We start from the raw sequence: 13,101 nt of genomic DNA, 5'->3' as shown, positions 1-13,101 counted from the left end.
AGAAAAATGCCTTTTTTTTGCAAAAGAGTTCATGATGAAGAAAACATTCCCTATAAGAAGTGTTTCATTAGTGCACAGAAAGCAAGTGCTGTTATAATTGGGAAGATTTCCTTAAATATCAGTGATAATGTGTCAAGGAACCATGGATATGGCATTAGGTAACAGGGTACAAGTCAGACTGAAAAAAAGATATTACTCGTTGGATTTGTGAATGCCATGCAGGAATGAGATCACAGACCATGAAAGACAAACAACGGAGAGTTTCAACCTGTAGGAAAAACAAGTAGCTTAGCTTCAAGAGACCTAACAAAAGGGTAAGAAAATCACGTAATACTGACAGTACTATGCTAGCATCTGAAATATGAAAAAGCAAATAGGGTAATAAAGTGGAATGCATATTATATATTTGTTGTCCTATGATGGGTTTTGTGTGTGATGTCTTTATTCTACATAAATCTTCTAGATGTCTGCTATAAAATGCTTGATCACTTATTAATGGGGGGTGGGGGAGAGAATATAAATGAATGAATGAACAAACACAGAGCTGGAGGTACCAAAGACCTCACAGAAACAAATTGAAGAAAACTAACACCTACGCCTTAGTCTGAATGAAGTTCTTGCTCTGTAAAAAAAGCTGCACTTAGAGGCCTATCAATTAAATACTCCATAAAGGCAGAAGAAGTGCAATTAGCCCAGAAACTAAGACAAGAGAAACACGTTTCTCTCTGTATGAGACAGACATGTACAGACTGGTCTGAAGTAGCTGGACAAGGACAAGAAGGGTATGTGCAAGATGAATCAGAAGGAAAGAACACTTGCCTGTGTATGTATATATTTATTTGCATGTATGGTGGAAGGAGCAGAAAGCTGTAATAATGGGAGTTAAGGAAATGAATTTGGGAAAGAAGATTCTGAATGCAATTACAGAAGACAAGTTACAGAAACAAGGGATGAATGGATGAGTCCATTGGTGAGAGAGCTGGTAACAGAGCATAGAAGAGAACAAGCAGACAACCAGAGTTAAAGAAAGAGCTATATCTGGTTCCCTTCAAACAGACCTCCCAGAGGGAAACTTCCGTATACCATTTTATCCACCAATCTTTATAACACCTTCTCTCTTTTAGAATCCTTTCTTCCTTGAAAGGCTCTTAACTGTCACCAAGTTGTCAGTGTGTTTAAATCAGTAACAACTAGCTTATAAATTAAATGGGAGAAAGGATTTACTCAAGGCTACTTTGTTTTTTCAAAAAAACTTCAGCCATACACTGTGCCTTCTCACCTTTCTTGTTTCCCTCCTTGTCCTTTCTCTTTTGAGCATTTCTTCTCCATTGTGTTCTCACTGAGCAAAATTCCTTACACAAAACAACCTGAAATCCCTCTCCAAGCCATGGACTTAACATGACCGTCTTGCTTATATAATTTGTTTACTCTTCCTTCTTCCATTTTTCTCTTACATTGTCAGCAAATTCAGATTATTTAATGTAGCAGGACCTGTCTCCTGCTGTGTATTTAATAATATTTAATGATTACCACAGTAGGACATCTAATTGGAGAAACCTCAGGTAGCTCATTTCACTAAGATGAATCCAACTCCAAAGCAAGTGTGGCACAGTGGACATATGGCACCCAACCAGATGGGAAAAAAAAAAGGGTGGTAGAACATGCTAAATAACATGTTCAGGGCAGAGGTTAACTCCTTTCTACCAAACTGTGACTCATATTTCGTATTTGCTTCCCCAGGAAAATCCCTTCTGCCTCCTGCCAGACCTTTTTATCCAAAGACTCCTATCTCTGAGTACTGTTTACTAACCATGCCTTTGCAAGACATTTCCTATTGTCTTCACAAAAAACTCTACTCTCTCCAGTGGCACTTAGTTGTCCTACAAGGCAGCACTGACAGCAACAGGAAAGTAGGTGTCTTTTCAGCACTGTAAGCAAAACTGTTTTGTTTCTTCAAAGATGCCAGTGCATCCTCCCCCGGTATGGGGAAAGAATGAAAATTGGGAAATGGCCTTGCAGAGTGTCAGGCCTGGAAGTCCCCCAGCATCTGAAAGGATGTAGGCAGAGCAGCCACTTCTCCAATACTAACTGATGTTAGTCCTTACAGCTTCTCCTGAAATGGCAGGCTCCATTGGTAGGACAGTGGTATATGCCACAAGGCAACAACCACCCAGCCATTTTGCCATTCTCTGACTATCCCTGTCCACCCTCTTCTAACGCTAGCCTGCCTCTCCTCCAACTATCTACTCTGCCTATTTGTAAAGCTATAAAAAGCAGGAGCAAAAACATATCCTTCCAGAGCTGGAAGGAACACAACACTTTGAGAATCCCGACTCCCTTCTTAATGAGTCTTTTTTCGCAAAGTGCTCATTCTGACACCAGAGAAGCCTCATCCTATTTCATAACTTGCAATTTCACACCATCAGCATGGCATCAGTTCTGAGCCTTTCAATTTCTGCCAATAAATTCCTTTCTTCTTCTTGTTTCTTTCATATAAGTCATCCAAATGGTTCTTTGACAGTCTGCCTTCCAATAACTTCCCACACCTTCATAATTTGTCTTTGAGTGATGTCCCTTAAAGATGACACTTCTGTGTTGGAGTTTCGTTGTGTCTGAGATGACTTTTATCATCAAACCTCACATGCTCTAGAGACATTGGAGTCAACAGTAACTTGAAACGGGGGATCCCTTCAGCAGGGCAGCTCTAAAGGAAGGAACCAGCCAAGGACAATTTCCCTTAGCTGAGATCCTCAGGTGGATTTCACAGGGTATCAAGAAATTGAAGCCAATTAAAGGTCAAGGAAAGAGAGAAACAATACTTATTTAAACCTGATAATACTGAATTACAGTTCAAGTCAAAGTTCAAGCCAATGTTGATGTTCTGTGGATGGATTTTGCTCTCTACTCTTTTCATTCTATAAAAAGCATCCCCCCCTCCCCTTTTTTTTTTAGAGCTGGAGCATTTTTTGAGTTCTTTTTATACTGCAGGCACACTTAATTTGCCAAACTGCAACTTACAAACTGTAATGGAGGGGGTGTGAATGACAGACAATCTCCTCCCTGCCCTCCATACACACCCTCATGCTCCCACCGGACATGTTCCAGAATGCTTTTTGTATGAAAATCAACTTTGTTCTAAAATTTTGGCAGGTCTCTATATTTCTGACAGTTAAAAAAGAAAAAACAACAGCAAATTAAAGGGCTACAGTTAACAGCAAATACATACTGCCACCATGGCAAGTTCTACATTTTATAATTTGGTTGTTTTATTTTCATAATTTAGTGTGTTCAGATGTTTCATGCAGTTTAACAACTTTTTTTTTCCCATGGAGAGCTGTTTTTGTTTAGTGGTTTGAGTATATAGATAACTTTGTTCTGTAGAAAACTAAGGCTATCACTTTCCCACATTTTTCTTTAGGCTTATTTTTCTGAAGATACTAAATTATGTACTATGCCTCTCAGATAATCAGCCAGTTGATAATTTTGGCACAAGTTTACTTTTAACAGTATTTGTGAGATTCTTTAAGAACTGCATTTATCTAGCACAACCCCATATATAGATTGTCGTGGTTTAACCCCAGCTGGCAACTAAGCACCACACGGCCACTCGCTCACTCCCTCCCACAGCAGAATGGGGTGAAGAGAATTGGAAGGGTAAAAGTGAGAAAACTCATGGTTTGAGATAAGAACTGTTTAATAACTGAAATAAAAGAATAGTAATAGTAAAGATTGTAATGAAAAGGAAAATAACAAAGAGAGAGAAATAAAAGTGATGCAAATGAAAACAATTGCTCACCACCAATCAAACAATGTCCAGCCAGTCCCTGAGCAGTGGCCGCATGGCCAACTTTCCCCCTAGTTTTATTGCTGAGCATGACGTCATATGGTCTGAAATATCCCTTGGGTCAGCTGTCCCAGCTATGTCCCCTCCCAAATTCTTGTGCACCCCCAGCTTACTCGCTGGTGGGGTGGGGTGAGAAGCAGAAAATACAACACTGTGCAAGCACTGTTCAGCAATAACTAAAACATCCCTGAATTATCAACACTGTTTTCAGCACAAATCAAAAACGTAGCCCCATACTAGCTACTATGAAGAAAATTAACCCTACCCCAGCCAAACCCAGCACATATATAAAAAGCAAATTAACCCAGGAATGTGCAATATAATTTAAAAGCAGGAAACCCTGAATTTTAGGGAATATGGCTGTTACCAACTTCCAAGCCTATTATATCTATGAAGTTTACAAAAACCAAGAGTTACAGGTACAGGCCCAGATGGATCGTTATAATTGGCTTCCTCATTTTCTAAATACATAATGAAATAGGCCATATATCTGATATGCTATAACCAAAAAATACACAGGTGAGGAAAAGAGGCCAAGGTGCTTGCAGTTTCTGTTACTATTGCTGGAGCTAAGCTAAGCTGGCATCATTCCAATGTTGTTTGTGCTTATGCTTGTCTGATTTGCAGGTATTTCTCACACTTTAATTTCTGTAGTGTGCGAGGTGGCTTTATTAAATCCTATTCAAATTGTGTAGCGCACAACTGCATAGCTGTAGAACAAAACTTTATTTAGTCAATGCACAACTAAGGACTACACATGCATGTATTTCTGGAAGTGAACTTGAAAAAGAAAACCAGTCCTTGAATTTCTAGGAGTCAAACAGACAATGTCGGTGTAAAACAACATTATCAGAAATAAAGGAACTGTGAACCTTTGGACACAGCCAGAGGCAGAATAAGTTGGGGGTCAGACACCTTGCACTGCAGTTCTGTACTCAAGTTACTGCGTTCCCATCCAGTATTCCGGGTCACTTGTGTGTACTACCACTTGGACTAGCTAGTTTGACAGTATAGCTAAAACTGCATTAAGCTGAGGCTTTTGGCGATAACTTCTTCTGTTTGCAGCTATTCCAGCTGCAGAGCTTATCAACAGACATCCCCAGCTGCTCAACAACATGTCCCTGCCAGGGGTTACTGGGTTACTGGCTCCACCCATCTCCTACTTCAACAGTTCAATGTGAACATGCTATCTACATTTTTTTCTGCCATTCAAACACACGTAAACGGTTGAATTGACCCATTCTCTTTCTCAGTGGCAGAAGCACTGCAGATGCTCCTTTGAAGGCAGACGTTGCTATATGGCTATCCTTTGGGAGGTGAAAAATGAAGAGATTGCATTTCTTAGCCTTCTGTTAATGGTACTGTAATCAGAACCATTGGGCAGAGTCACAGGGCCTGAAAATTTCATGGGTCTGCAGTAGCTTTTTTTTTTTTAATGAGCTCAAATTCTTAGAAATTTTTTGCAGTAAAAAGCTTAAGAGACTGAAGTGAGAAGAGAGACTGTGCTCTTGTTTCTCATGCAGTTTCAATTTTCATTTTGGATTTTCAGCACCCAATGTGGTATTGTTAAATATATTTATGCATTAATTTTCTGCCCTGTTTCCAGATCTACAGAAAAATCAAGCCAGAGACAGAAACCCTGAACTATTTTCCCACAACTTCTCATGCCAAGTCCTAAAATATACAATTTAATTCTTTCACCAATTGTTGCAAATTGACCAATATACTGAGTTTATTTTCTTAGCAGAATTTATCTTTGTTCATCAGGAAGATCCAAACATATGAGGCCTTCCTCCTTGGCCTGCCTAAAGCTCAGGGATGATCACAGTTTGGCCACACTACTGCTATGCCTTATCAAAATAACTTCTGCGTTCTTGCTTAATCACTGAGCTTCCCCAAGGACTAAACACTTCTACCACTGTTTGTACTTAAGTAAACAGCAACAAGTGGCCTGTTATAGTCTGTACTACCTTTGCTTTTGCTCTTCCAAAGGAGGGACGGTAAAAATGATTAACTGTTTCCACCCCTCCAGTACTTAAGACTCTCACTTATGCTTCCCTGTCTTACCACCACCCAGACTAACATTCAGTAAGCTAGGTAGCTTTATCCACACAGGACTGTGGTGCTCACTACCAGCTTGTCAGCTTGAAAAGAATTACATGCAGCTTAAAATATAAATCATCCACAGATCACATAAACAAATTACTTCTTTTGCTTTTTAATATAAACAGTTGTGAGAGTTTGCTTTCTTCCAATTCATTTATAGCAAGGCCGTTGCAGCTGAAAGCAGCTTTAAAAATAATCATTTGTCTACCACAGAACAAAATAACAGATTAACTGTAAAATCTCTAAACTTAAAAAAATGTACCTGTCGCTGCAAAGTATTTTTGGTCAACAGACTTCAAAACTTCAAGATTTAAAAATATAGGAACATATAAACAAAATGCAGACCCTGATAAATCACAAACTTCTGGAAAATATCTCTAAGTCATACCTGTAAAAATACGTATTATTGTTTAATTCCTCTCTATACTTCATTGCTGCTTATTAGCAACAATGACTATAAAATATATAGCTGCTCAGTGAAATTGTGGCTGATGCACTCAACTTTTATACATTACCTCCTCCATTTCTTTCATTAAAAACATTACTGTTACAATAGTCTGAAAACAAGTTATAATTTACAAATATAGGATAATATTTTTCAAATCAAACAACATGGACCTAGGTTTGCTCCCACTGACTTCTTTGCAACTAACATTAGGCCAGTATTAAGTAACTTCAAATTTCTAAAGACCAATATATGCATCTGTAAGTAATAGCATTTTAGAGAATGTAAAGATGTTAAGTACATAGTATTTAAAGAGATTAAACCAAAAGTATTCTTCTATTTCTCTGAGTACTTGCAAGTTGTTTTCAGACCTGCCAGTACCAAGACAGCAATCAAGTAAGGCATTGTTGGTGTTAAGACTCCTGGCCAGTGAGTGCTTGCACTATACCTGCCTCATCTGCTTTTATTGCTCTGTTGATGGAATTCAGACTCCATGGGAAGGGAAAGGAGTGGTCCAGTTCCAACCAGCAGCAAAACCACAGACAGGGATAAATCAGACCCAGGAAAATGGGGGAATGCTCCAATCTTCTCAGCTGCCTCCCCAAAGCTGCCTCCACCCTCCCTTTCCCCTCTAATGTTCACTGAAAGCATGCTTTTTTCAGTCATCCTCCACTTCCATGCAGTACCACTTATTCTCAGTTGGTTAACTTTCCTGACATCCCAGTTCCTACAATCAGCATTTCTGTGAGGTATTAAAGATAAATTTTGCCTTCCTGTCTCCAAACACCACCACAATCCCTCTCCATGGCTCAGATTTTCTATACCAGTCTCTGAAGAGTACTTGAAGAATACCATGACATATGAAGCTGACAAGCGTTAGGTTACTCTGACATCCCCCACCCCACTTCTACACTCTTTGAAATTAAAATTACTTCTTCAGAATGTACCTGGAAAAATATTCAGCCCTCAACTGTACTTTGGTGCAAGACAATGCAATTGGGTTCTAAAATACTTGTTTGGATTTCACTAGTTAGGCTCTTGTGAACAAACAGGGTCTCCAGATAAGAAGTCTTATGTCTAAGATAGATGTTAAATATAACAATCCGCACTTGGATAGACTGTGGAGGGCTACATCTTCACCCAGAAGAAAAACTTGGCCTCATTGGAAATGGTATGGTATAACAGACTCACATCTGCAGCCCATTAGGCAATTTGACAGGTAGAACTAGCTGCTGTACTTCACAGGAGACAAAACGATAAAAAAAAAAAAAATCTGTCTACAAGGCCTGTTGACTTACTTTGCCTGCTTTTGAGGCAGAGGAATAGCTGTATAGCTCTCTGTACAGATGCCACTCAGATGCACCCCTGCATCTATAATGGGGTTTTGTGCGTATTTGAACATACTAAAGGGATTATTTTTCTTCAGATAAAGTCTATATTATGTGACTATAACTGAGGCACTCAGCAGACTGAAGTAGTTCAAAGTAACAGCTGGAGACAGCAGAAGTGACCAGATTCTCTCTCTCATCTTCATATCCTACTGTCTTCAAACAAAGGAGAGGCACAATTTCATGATCACAGTATCTACAGCTAGGTATGGTGATAGTAATTAAGTTAGCAAAAGAAAACAGGGAAACTAAGTGATTAACTACTCTCAAAGGACAAACAGCTTTCACTAATGAAAAAGAACAAGGGAGAACATTCCTCAGTTAATTTTTCAATACATACATTTTTAAATTCTCAACAATCCTTACCTCAAAGAACAGGACAGCAACCATGTCATTATAATGAAAACTTAGCCTGTACTTTGATATTAGGAAATATGTTGAATAAGTTCAGAGACAGCCACCAACTGCAGAAGAGAATGTGTTATAAAGATACTGCCAACCATTATGTTACAAATTATTTAATTTATATTCTCTAAAATAGTCTATTAGAAATGTGAGAAGAAAATATGGCTCCTTTTATTATTTCTCACTGGTTGGCCAAGTGTGATTCTCCTACCTCTTTCCCCTTCCCACCCTCAACAGTACTTACACAACTCACAGACATCAGGACTGTGCATAGTCTCAGGAACAATGTTCTTAGCTACTTTACACATGACGATTTGCAAAAGTACATTGCAGAGCTTCAAAACACTTTGAGATTTATTTTTACTGATGGCCACCAAAAGATTAAAAAGAAAAAAAAATCAGATAAAGTGAATACTACATTGATTTAAGATGGTGGTAGAGTGCTTAAGTTCCTCTTCCCCATGGCTTAATAAAAACCTGTTTGGAAAATGTTACTTTGTTTTACATCATCTAGAATGCATTAACTTGGTCATCCTATTAGGTGATTACCTTACTCCAACTGGTAGCTTGACATAAAATTAGTCCGAAGAGTGAAAGGATAACTGTTTTTTTGAGGTTTGTTTTGTTTTAAACATCAGCCTTTAAATACAGGAAAGCGCTAGGTCAAGACAACCTTTGATGTTACACCCCCTAACAACCAAATAATTTAGATGAATCCTCCACTGGCTGTCAGTTCCTTTTCACCTTACAGTACCACTAACATTTTTCAAGAAATCACAAGATAGTAGGTGGTCTTTAAGTATAAAAATTGACTCACAAATTCATAAAAATGATAGTACCCACAAACTCAAGTACAGCGTTTTTGTAGCTACTAGTCTTAGAGGAATCTAAACTCTGGCTTGACTTCCCATGATGAAGATTCTCTCCACATCTTTTTTTCAACCACAGTAATTCATAACCTTTGTCTCTCTCTTTTTCACAGTTAATTAAAACCCTTGTACACCCTACGTACTGTTTTGATTTTGATCACCTCAATACACCTAATACTCCCATGCAGTTAATCAGAAATGGAGTAAGATTTTCCTCAGCTGCTGAGCCAAAAGTATTACCCTCCTACTTGAACAACAATGTGAATCTTTTTCTGACAATATAAAAATCAGCCTTCTAATTCTTATTTTCAATTTCTGACAAAGAATTTCTTACAATCTCAAATATCTTGCCATGTATACATTCTCCCACCTCACTGCCTCCATTAAACAAATGACACCTGCCTCTGTATGCTTTTCTATCTGTGCTCTTACATACCCATTGTGCTGGCTCTTTCTTCTGAACTGCCTTCCTACCCCAGTCACAGACAGAACACCTTGGGCTGAGAGCACTGAATGGAGGTGAGGGACAGGAGACCTATTCCTCAGTCTTTCAGTCATAAGAACTATGGCTTCATGGAAACGTTTTCTCCTGCGTGTAGCTTTCTTTCCTCTTCCACATCTTTAATAATATCCTTAGAGCATGGTCAATTTTTTAACTTATTTATCCTAAGTACAACGATACATTCCTTTCAAAGCAGTTTTCAAATCTCAGTTGTAAAGTGCTATGTCAACTTTAAGTCCCCTATTGTGAAAAAAATCCAATATTAACGCCATGTGTTTTAATAGAACTTTCTGTTCCAAGAAGATTGAAATTATGGTCTTAGCTTCAGAGTGGAAAAGACTGAACACAAATTCTAACATTGTCCTTTGTTGGCCAATTCACCAAACTTCATTTAGATCAGGAGAAAATTTATTTAGCTAGTGCATAGCATTTGTTGAGAATAGGAATAAATGGTGAACAACATTTTGCAAAGGGGTAGGATATAAACACTGAACTTTGACCCATATTACCAAAATAATCTTGGTAACATATGGATTAAAACAATTACTGAATCGGTTTCAAGTAATGCTCCAAGTACAGCATGTACTCCAAATACTGCTGTCTATATAGACGGTCAAAACCAAATTGTTATTTATAAAGCTGGTGGTTTCTGATTTTAATGAGAAAGGGATTTGATGTGAGTAGGTGAAAAAACACTATTTTTGTGACCATATTGTTTTCTTACTGCTATTGCTTTCCTTCAATTCTGTATCCATAGCAAAAATTTTCACAATTGAGATCACACACACATAGAAATACACCAAAACCAAGGCTATTCAAATAATCTAGAAACATTTTAGTGAAATAACTTAAGAACTGAAACTCTAGCTCAAACACCTTTTAATGACAGTTACGTGTGTGTGTGTGTGTGATGCATATAAAAAGTAAGCACTAGCAATCACCATTTCATTTTCTCCAAACCCGGGAAATAATATAAACCATACATAGGGTTAAAGCAGTCTGGCCAAATGTTGTTGAATATGTAATTGCACTCAGCATTCAAAGTGCTGTGTATTTGCCTGTGTTCCAAGGCTGTTCTACAGGGTGCCCCCAAAATTGCTGTGTTTATCCTGAGAATGAAACTCAGTCTCTCAGAACAGTCTCCCCGCATTCTTATAGCTTTATGTTAAGAATGAAGCATTGCATACGTATGATACACCATTGGTATGATACACCTTCAACTCATCTTACACATTTTTGGCTCTCTCCTGGGGCACAAACAAGGCCAATTCATTATTCTAACTAGTAAGCCTGACAGGGGCACTAAGAAAATAAAAAATACTAGGTCTATTCAGTTGCACAGCCTCCTGTGACCACCCATTCTACATATCAGCTACGTGGTGACTCACAGCTAGTGATACTCATGGATGAAGTTTAACACTGTATTCACGCTGATAAAAGAATTAGCCTTCTTTCCTCAGTATGGCAGAGAAGCGAAACTCCTTCCCATCCCTCAAAATAATATTTTACAGTCTTAATCACACACAGAGATTAAGATTAGGTACCAGATTGCTCCAGGCAGTTACACAGTGCTGTAAATTAACGAAGCAGAAATACATAAAACCAAGCAGCCAAACTTTCTTATATTTGAAGCTGCATACGCAAATCCTCACGTGACCAAGTTACAAAGCACTCCGGAGACATCGGACAGCTGAAACAAAGGAGGGAACTGAGCTCCAGAAGTAGTTCATAGGTAGAGGGTAACAATGGCTGGATGGACCTGGGGTAAACGTACAGCTGGGTGACCTGCAATGCCAGCCTTGGGAGCCTTCACTGTCCCTGTACCTCTCCTGGTTGTCAATACAGTCTACACACAGCAGCTCTCCACTGACTCAGGCATCACAGCGATTGGCTTCAGCATGGCAGGCTGACTGCTGAAGCTATTTGGGACGACTCATGAGCAGCACAGGTATTACAGGTACTTCCAGAACACCAGTTACTATTCAGGTTTGAGACCATCTAAGGAATCTGAAGGTGCACAAGTCCATGGGACCTGATGAGATGCACCTGCGGGTCCTGAAGGAACTGGCAGGTGAAGTGGCTAAGCCACCTTCCATCATATTTGAGAAGTCATAGCAGTCCAGAGAAGTCCCCACTGACTGGAAAAGGGGAAACATAACCCCCATTTTTAAAAAGGGAATAAAAGAAAGATCCGGGGAACTACTGGCCAGTCAGTGTCATCTCTGTGCCCGGCAAGATCATGGAGTGGATTCTCCTGGAAACTGTGCTAGGGCACATGGAAAATAAGGAGGTGACTGGTGACAGCCAACATGGCCTCACTTGGGGCAAACCATGCCTGACAAATTTTGTGCTCTTCTACAATGGGGTTACAGCTTTGGTGGATAAGGGAAGAGCAACGGATGTCATCTACCTGGACTTGTGCAAAACGTTAGACACTTTCTGCACAACATCCTTGTCCCTAAATTGGAGAGACATGGATTTGATGGATGGACCACTTGGTGTATAAGGAACTGGCTGGATGGTTGCACTCAAAGAGTTGCAGTCAATGGCTCAATGTCCAAGTGGTAAGCAGTGATGAGTGGCATTCCTCAGGGGTCGGTACTGGGACCAGCACTGTTTAACATCTTTGTTGGTGACACGGACAGTGGGACTGAGTGCACCCTCCACAAGTTTGCTGACAACACCAAGCTGTTTGGTGCAGTCGACACAATGCAGGGAAAGGACACCATCCTGAGGGGCCTTGACAGGCTTGAGAGATGGGCCTGTGCAAACCTCATGAAGTTCAACAAGGCCAAGTGCAAGGTCCTGCACATAGGTTGGGGCAATCCCAAGCACAAGTACAGGCTGGGCGATGAGTGGATTGAGATCAGCCCTGCAGAGAAGGACTTGGGGGTGTCAGCTGACGAGAAGCTCAATATGACCCAGCAATGTGCATTTGCAGCCCAGAAAGCCAACTGTATCCTGGGCTGCATCAAAAGAAGCATGGCCAGCAGGTCAAGGGAGGTGATTCTCCCCCTCTACTCTGCTCTCGTGAGACCCCACCTGGAATACTGTGGTCACGCCTGGGGCCCCCAACATAAGACAGACACAGATCCACTTGAGCGGCTCCAGAGGAGGGTCAGGAAGATGATCAGGAGGCTGGAGCACCTCCTCTATGAGGATAGGCTGAGAGAGTTGGGGTTGTTCAGCCTGGAGAAGAGAAGGCTCCAGGGAGACCTTATAGTAGCCTTCCAGTACCTAAAGGGGGCCTACAGGAAAGATGGAGAGGGACTCTTTTTAATAAGGAGTGTAGTGACAGGACAAGGGGTAGGTAATGGTTTTAAACTGAAAGAGAGAAGATTTAGATCAGATATTAGGAAGAAATTATTTACTGTGAGGGTGGTGAGACACTAGAACAAGTTGCCCAGAGAAGTTGTGGATGCCCCCCATCCCTGGAAGCGTTCAAGGCCAGGCTGGATGGGGCTTTGAGCAACCTGGTCTAGTGGGAGGTGTCCTACCCATGGCAGGGGGGTTGGAACTAGATGATCTTTAAGGTCCCTTCA

General features: G+C 40.1%; 1 protein-coding gene across 4 annotated transcripts in view; it reads right to left on the bottom strand.

Annotated features, from left to right (window-relative positions):
* The window catches only part of VPS13B (vacuolar protein sorting 13 homolog B), a 486,539-nt gene that overhangs the window by 206,880 nt on the left and 266,558 nt on the right, over positions 1 to 13,101 (bottom strand). The gene's annotated exons all lie outside the window — the stretch shown is intronic.

This window comes from Haliaeetus albicilla, chromosome 3 (assembly GCF_947461875.1).
Source record: "Haliaeetus albicilla chromosome 3, bHalAlb1.1, whole genome shotgun sequence".
In the NCBI taxonomy this organism is placed as follows: domain Eukaryota; kingdom Metazoa; phylum Chordata; class Aves; order Accipitriformes; family Accipitridae; genus Haliaeetus; species Haliaeetus albicilla.
The sequence above is the reverse complement of the archived record's forward strand: the minus strand, read 5'-3'. Positions and strand labels throughout refer to the sequence as shown.